The 7,625-nt window shown below is 54.2% G+C and overlaps 2 non-coding genes and 1 pseudogene across 2 annotated transcripts; all 3 read left to right on the forward strand.

The window, feature by feature from the left end:
• Positions 1–279: 279 nt before the first annotated feature.
• On the forward strand, positions 280–2,094 carry LOC146210178 (small subunit ribosomal RNA). Its single transcript, XR_014704600.1, has one exon. It is a non-coding gene; the product is annotated as a small subunit ribosomal RNA (ribosomal RNA).
• Positions 2,095–6,069: 3,975 nt separating this feature from the next.
• Positions 6,070–6,222, forward strand: LOC146210179 (5.8S ribosomal RNA). Its single transcript, XR_014704563.1, has one exon. It is a non-coding gene; the product is annotated as a 5.8S ribosomal RNA (ribosomal RNA).
• Positions 6,223–7,304: 1,082 nt separating this feature from the next.
• The window catches only part of LOC146210180 (large subunit ribosomal RNA), a 2,257-nt pseudogene continuing 1,936 nt past the window's right edge, over positions 7,305–7,625 (forward strand).

Genomic DNA, 7,625 nt, shown 5'->3' on the forward strand with positions numbered 1-7,625 from the left:
TCGTCTGGCGGCTTGGCCGTATCGGCAACGCAGCAAGCGCCGTCCGGTGCACGAACGCCACGGCCTCGTGCCGCGTGCGCACCGGTGAGCGCGTTACAAATGTTTCTGCCCAAAGGCAGGTGCTCTCTTGCCGCGCGACGAGATCCGTCCCCACGGGGCGGACGTCGCAGCGAGCTCGAACGACGCACAAAATAAGATGCGTTGCGCGCTGGGGCGCCTAAAGGCGGCCTCGAAAGCGCTGCGACAAAGGCACCCGTGGCGGGGTATTGCCTGTGCACCTACCTGGTTGATCCTGCCAGTAATCATATGCTTGTCTCAAAGATTAAGCCATGCATGTCTAAGTACATGCCGAAATAAGGCGAAACCGCGAATGGCTCATTAAATCAGTTATGGTTCCTTAGATCGTTTCTTTCTACTTGGACAACTGTGGCAATTCTAGAGCTAATACATGCATTGAGCCTGAAGGCCTTTGACTGGCGGGCGCTTTTATTAGACCAAGACCCATCGGGTTCTGCCCGTACTCTGTGGTGACTCTGCATAACTTTGTGCTGATCGCATGGCCATGATCCGGCGACGTTTCTTTCAAGTGTCTGCCTTATCAACTTTCGATGGTAGGTTACTTGCCTACCATGGTTGTTGCGGGTAACGGAGAATCAGGGTTCGATTCCGGAGAGGGAGCCTGAGAAACGGCTACCACATCCAAGGAAGGCAGCAGGCGCGCAAATTACCCACTCCCGGCACGGGGAGGTAGTGACGAAAAATAACAATACGGGACTCTTTTGAGGCCCCGTAATTGAAATGAGTACACTCTAAATCCTTTAACGAGGATCAATTGGAGGGCAAGTCTGGTGCCAGCAGCCGCGGTAATTCCAGCTCCAATAGCGTATACTAAAGCTGCTGCGGTTAAAAAGCTCGTAGTTGGATCTCAGTTCCAGACGAGTAGTGCATCTACCCGATGCGACGGCTCGTACTGAACATCATGCCGGTCCTCTCTTGGTGCCCTTCATTGGTGCGTCTCGAGGTGGCCTGCGCTTTTACTTTGAAAAAATTAGAGTGCTCAACGCAGGCGAGTCGCCTGAATAAACTTGCATGGAATAATAGAACAAGACCCTGTTTCTGTTCTGTTGGTTTTTGGAATACGGGGTAATGATTAAGAGGGACAGACGGGGGCATTCGTATTGCGGCGCTAGAGGTGAAATTCTTGGACTGTCGCAAGACGAACTACTGCGAAAGCATTTGCCAAGAATGTTTTCTTTGATCAAGAACGAAAGTCAGAGGTTCGAAGGCGATCAGATACCGCCCTAGTTATGACCATAAACGATGCCAACCAGCGATCCGCCTGAGTTACTCAAATGACTCGGCGGGCAGCTTCCGGGAAACCAAAGTATTTGGGTTCCGGGGGAAGTATGGTTGCAAAGCTGAAACTTAAAGGAATTGACGGAAGGGCACCACCAGGAGTGGAGCCTGCGGCTTAATTTGACTCAACACGGGAAAACTTACCCGGCCCGGACACTGGGAGGATTGACAGATTGAGAGCTCTTTCTTCATTCGGTGGATGGTGGTGCATGGCCGTTCTTAGTTGGTGGAGCGATTTGTCTGGTTAATTCCGATAACGAACGAGACTCTAGCCTAATAAATAGGTGCGGGGTTCCCAGCACCTTACAACCTTCTTAGAGGGACAAGCGGCTCCTAGCCGCACGAAACAGAGCAATAACAGGTCTGTGATGCCCTTAGATGTCCGGGGCCGCACGCGCGCTACACTGAAGGAAGCAGCGTGTCTTTATCCCTGTCTGAAAAAACTGGGTAACCCGTGGAACTTCTTTCGTGATTGGGATAGGGGCTTGCAATTGTTCCCCTTGAACGAGGAATTCCCAGTAAGCGCGAGTCATAAGCTCGCGTTGATTACGTCCCTGCCCTTTGTACACACCGCCCGTCGCTACTACCGATTGAATGATTTAGTGAGGTCTTCGGACCGATGTCCGGCGCGGCCTTTCGGTTGCGCCGGTCTGTTGGAAAGATGACCAAACTTGATCATTTAGAGGAAGTAAAAGTCGTAACAAGGTTTCCGTAGGTGAACCTGCGGAAGGATTATTACCGGACTGTGCTTGTCACGCCCGGCGCCGCCCCCACTTATAAGCGGGGGATGGCCTTTCACCGCGGAGTTGCGAGATTCTGAAGCCGCTTCTCTGCACAAATTGTTACGCCCAGCGGAGCTCCGTCACCAAGGGATATTCAGACAGTCGGCTTCCGCGGGTGCAAACTGCGTAAGGCCTCATTCTCACAGCCGGTGCTCCTCTCCGTCGCGGCGGCACCGGCGGGGGACACCGCACGACGGATGGAGCGGCGCGATGTTCAAACAGAAAGAGGCGCCGGACGCCGTCAAACCTGTTCGGGCGGGGCTTCGCCGCTCCCACGCGACTTTACGTCAGAGCGCTTTTTTTTTTCCTGCAAGAAAAAAAAAACGTAGGGCGGCTGCCCTCTGCAGCGGTGGAAGTCGTGTACTCCGCGTCTGTACGGGGAAAAAAAAAGAAGCGTGCTGTCTCAGGTGCTCTAGCAGCAGTTTGGAGCTAGAAAGCGTTTTCATCTCAGCTTTGGTAACGGTACAAACACCACGCGTACTGCGCCAAAACAAATGAGTATAATTATAGCAAGCATGTATTAAACCGCAGAAAGTTATGCTCACTCCAATAAAATTATTCTTCGCAATTAGCACAATCACAGAAAAAGTAATGAACTATTTTATCAATAAAAGAATTGTTCGCGACAACATGGCAAGATGGCTTTGATACAAGCATTAAAAAATCAAGTTAGAATGGCGCAGACAGAAATATTTCATGCAAATCTGTCGGAAGTCGAGGTTAGCTGTGACGTCCTGCATATTGCAAAATTAAATAAAATCGGCATCTTTTGTTAGCCTCTTGTGCTTTGGTGCTTCAGTAGCTGTACGAAACTCCACGCAACTCAAGACTGCTATCAATATAAGCATTGTTCACCAGCAATGAAACGTTCCTGTCGATACCACCATTCGTGATATTAAGGTAGCGCTTAATATTTCGCTATCACCAGCAAGTGCTAGCAATGCGGCTTCAAAAGCGGTGGCTTCCTCTTGAAACGCAGTTTCGTCACAGCTTTTTTTTTTTTGGGTTCTCTGTCTTGCGGGGAGATTGCGACCATTTCTTACATTTCTTTTCCCCATTGATATGCTTTTTCTTTACTTGCTTTCTCAGACCTCCTTCCCTTGATGAAGTTTTCTTGCCGCGCCATTTACCTGCTGTTTGCATTTTTTCCTCTCTCTCTCTCTTTTCTTTGTTCAGCTTTCTCCTCTGCTCCTTTCCTCACCTCGCCCATTACCTCTTCCTTTCCCTTCTTCACCTGTGCGGCAGTCGTTTTGACTTCTTCGCCTGCCTAGCCACCAGGTTTTCCATCCATCCAAATCTTTACTGCCTCGAACCTTGTTTGCCACTCCGTACTTGTTTTTGGTTCTGGCTGTGTCTAAATAATGGCTCTTAGCTCAACTTGTGAGCCACATGCTTTACATGATTTCAATTTTCAAGAACCTGTTCTGCGTTTGTATAGACTTAGGTTGGCGAGGAAAACTACCAGATTAACTATTTGCAACGAGGTACCGTTTGCGTAGCTCCAAAATGAAAGAGAGTGAAATTCCAAATCTACTACTTGAAAATAGTGTTACCTCAGCATCTCAGATAAAAAAAAAATTACCCTTCTCTTATATTCCGCTTTTAGTGTCGCGACTTCTCGCAGCAGTTCAGAGTTGGAACGCCTTCTTATGGCAGCCTCAGTACAAACACCGCACGTTCTACGGAACAACAAATGGGTACGGATATATATCAAGCCAGTATCCAAGCTCAGCATAAATGCGCACATCTATAATATTATTCATGGCAGTCAGCGAAATCGAAGAAATCTATAGAAACATATATAATAACTCTCTCATCAATAAAGGAATGGGTCGCCAGAACTTGCAAAAACACCCACTCAAACATACAACTGAAATATCGCTGTTTAGCAGGAGGTCATGTTTAGCTGCGACACCCGGTGCATTAAAAAATGAAAAAAAAAAGAAAAAAGAAACGGCATCTGTTGTCTCTTGTCAGCGCGCGTTTTGCGGGGCACCAAGCAGGAGGGCAACCCCCGCTTTTCTCTCTCTGTGTGTTCGCGCACCGCCGTCTGCATGCGAGCCCGCGATGGCCGCGCGGCCGCTCCGCCAGCGCTCGCTCGGCCGCGACACGCAAGACGTGACGTAGAGTCACGTGAAAGAAGCGAGCGCGCTCACTGGTCCGTCTTTCGTGGGGCGGAGTCCGCCGCTCGCCGGACCGGCGGCGCCTTGGAGCAAACCCCACGGCGCCGGCCACCCGATTTCGGGGAGTACTGGCACCATTAACTCCCCTTCTCGGACGAGCGACGGAGGCGACGGAGGAGAAAAAAACTGGCTGTGAGAATGAGGCCTAACGCACCTATGACGGTGGGCTTTCGGTTATCGAAGAACTCATCCGCTTTTTCGAAGCGACGCACGGAGTCTGTAGTGCGGGCCGAGGGAAAGGCCTGCCCGCCGCCAAGGGAACGGCGGCGCTGCTGCGAAGTACGAGAGGAAACGCGGCTCGCTAGCTCTGCTGCGGCTACTTCTTTTTGCGTCAGAGTCCGTAGCGCAGGCTCAGGGGAAGGCCTGCGCGCCGCCAAGGGAACGGCGGTGCTGCTGCGAAGTACGAGAGGAAACACTACTCGCTGGCTCTTTTGCAAAGAGTTGCGCAGAGTCGGTAGCGCGGGCCGAGTCAGTGGCCTGCGCGCCGCCAAGGGAACGGCGGCGCTGCGGCGAAGTACGAGAGGAAACGCTGCTCGCTAACTCTGCTGCGAAGCTCTTTGCGTTCGAGTCGGTAGCGCGGGCCGAGGAAAAGGCCTGCGCGCTGCCAAGGGAACGGCGGCGCTGCTGCGAAGTACGAGCGGAAACGCTGCTCGCGGGCTCTTTTGCAAAAGAAGTAAAAGAACGACTCAGAGTCTGTAGCGCGGGCCGAGGGAAAGGCCTGCCCGCTGCCAAGGGAACGGCGGCGCTGCTGCGAAGTACGAGAGGAACCGCAGCTCGCTGGCTCTGGATGTCGTTTGCTTCGTTCATGGCGTGGTGAACGTCTCACGCTCACTCGTCGGGCGCGATATTAGGCGCCGTGCCGATGGCGCGAAAGGAGACTTCGGGAACAAAAAGGACGACGGGGTTATAATCCCGCACTCGAACGCATTCGCGGCCTTGAGGTTCTCTCGGGGCTTCGTCCTTCCCGGTTTCCGAGTAGTCTGTCGGTGCGCCACCGAAAAGCCGTCCGAGACACTTGTGGTTGGTGGGCTCCCGTTGCGGGAGTAGTCCGACTGACTCTCTTCTTGCGGATTGTCAAGTACGCGCTGTCCGGCTCCAATGCTGAGCGGTGCGCAAGGCCTATTATGCGAAGTTGATAGCGGCTCCTTTGTGCAAAATGTGGTAGACAGTGGAGGATGAGATCGCGGCAGCGTGACATTGATAGAGGTCGGTCCAAGAGGCCACCCATGAGAAGCGTCGCTGTACGGATCTATCCAGGAGCGATCCACCGGGGAGAGAAGGTGCTTGAGAGCGGCGGTCGATATGTGAACAGCAGTTGTGATGTGAACAGCAGATGACCAGGTGAACAGCAGAACTTTTATCAAACCCTTCTACCGTGCTGGTGCGAAATCCCTCTGATGAAACCTTTCTGATGAAACCCAACTGATGACTCTTTCTTGGTTCCGTGATAGTGCGGCGTCATATGGGGCGGTGACGCGCACATGATTTTTTGGCCCATAGCACGACCTAGAAGGAAAATGGTGACCGCACGCTGCTCACACGCTTCCTCTCGAGTAGCACTATCACTGCACAAGCCTTTTCGCAGAGGCGCAGCGCCCGAGCCGCTTGCAGGCTGGCACAGAGGCCGAACGAAACGCTGCGAGATGTTGCAGGAGTTGGACGAAACTGCGACACTGGAGACCAGGGGAAAAGCCTGGGTGTCTGAAACCCTTTGTTGTACTGTACGGAATTGAACAAACCAAACGCACGACTCTAAGCGGTGGATCACTCGGTTCTCGGGTCGATGCAGAACGCAGCCAGCTGCGAGACTTGGTGTGAATTGGAGGACACACTGAGCACTGATTCTTCGAACGCACATTGCGCCCTTGGGTCTTCCCTTGAGTTCGTCTGTCTGAGGGTCGGATCATATATCAAGAGAGGCGCCGGCGCCCGGGGATGGCGTCGCCGGCGACTCGTTTTGACCGTGTCGGCATCAAGGACGGCTCTGTACGAAACGCCGAAGATCCCTCGAAAGACTTTGCGCAAATTGAGGAGAGACGTGGGTCGAACCCTTGCGCCCGCGCGAAAGGCGGTCGAGTCGGGGTCGCCCTGCGCCACGCTTTGTGCCGAGGGCCGCGCAGGCTGCCAGTTGCGCGTCGTCCGGGTCTCCGAGAGAGGCGATTGCCGCAGGAAGGGATTACCTGCAGTGCGGTCGCTCAAGGGAGACGAGGCCGGAAGGACGAGCGCCAGAGCGGCATTTGCGGGCTGGCCTACGGAGAGAGTGGAAACAAAACTTTCCTCGCGAAACGCGAGAGACGGGAGCGCCTGGTCCGGGCACGCCCGCGCGAGAAGAAGGGAGATCTCGCGCCGGGTTGTGCGGGGAAACGACCGGGTGTGAACGCGTTGACGCTAGAGGAGAGTTTGTAGGCGCAGAGGCGCGCGCTGCCGTGCGGCGCGCTAAAGGGATCCTCACCGGCTCCGAGGGAAAGGAGTCTCTCTACTCAAGCATTGTCTAGTACGGGGCGAACGGACGCGTCTCTCGTTACGAGCGTTGTCCGGCGTCGGTCTAAGTGCTTCGCAGTCTCTGTCCCGAAAAAAACTGGGCCACTCCAGTTGGGGCAGGGCCGACGCAAAATCTTTTGTGAAGATGCCCCTACGCCAGGTTGTACGTTCGCCTCTCGCTCGAGGGAAAGAGACGAGAGGCGGCATTCAGTCGACCGCGGCGGTCGGGGGTTGCTTCTTCCTACTCAATGGTTCGTTTTCGGCGCAACCGATATGCGCGCGCCGTCCCGAGCGCCGGCCATGCGGCGCCTTCCAGTCTCGCTCGCACGTCGCCGAGGGTGTTGCCGACTGCGCAAAAAAAGCGAGGAATGGGCGGAAGGCGCGAGCCGCGCAAAAAAGGGAGAAGGACGAGCGGAGCGCGCTCGACCGCGCCGAAAAGTTATCGGACCGAGTTGGAGGACAATGCATTTCATTGCTGTCGACCTCAGATCAGGCGAGACAACCCGCTGAATTTAAGCATATCACTAAGCGGAGGAAAAGAAACCAACAGGGATTCCCTGAGTAGCTGCGAGCGAAACGGGACCTAGCCCAGCACCGAATCCCCCGTCCTTGCAGGCGGTCGGGAAATGTGGTGTATGGGAGGCAACGTTCCCGGGAGTTTTCGACGGTGCAAGTCCCGCTGACAGGGGCTTGTCCCAGAGTGGGTGCCAGGCCCGTCTCCGCCGTTGCGCGCCCGGGACGAAGCCTCCCGTGAGTCGGGTTGCTTGAGAGTGCAGCCCTAAGTGGGTGGTAAACTCCATCTAAGGCTAAATACGACCGAGAG

The sequence above is a fragment of the Amblyomma maculatum genome, chromosome 1 (genome assembly GCF_055883805.1).
Source record: "Amblyomma maculatum isolate TAMU_Amacu chromosome 1, ASM5588380v1, whole genome shotgun sequence".
In the NCBI taxonomy this organism is placed as follows: Eukaryota; Metazoa; Arthropoda; class Arachnida; order Ixodida; family Ixodidae; genus Amblyomma; species Amblyomma maculatum.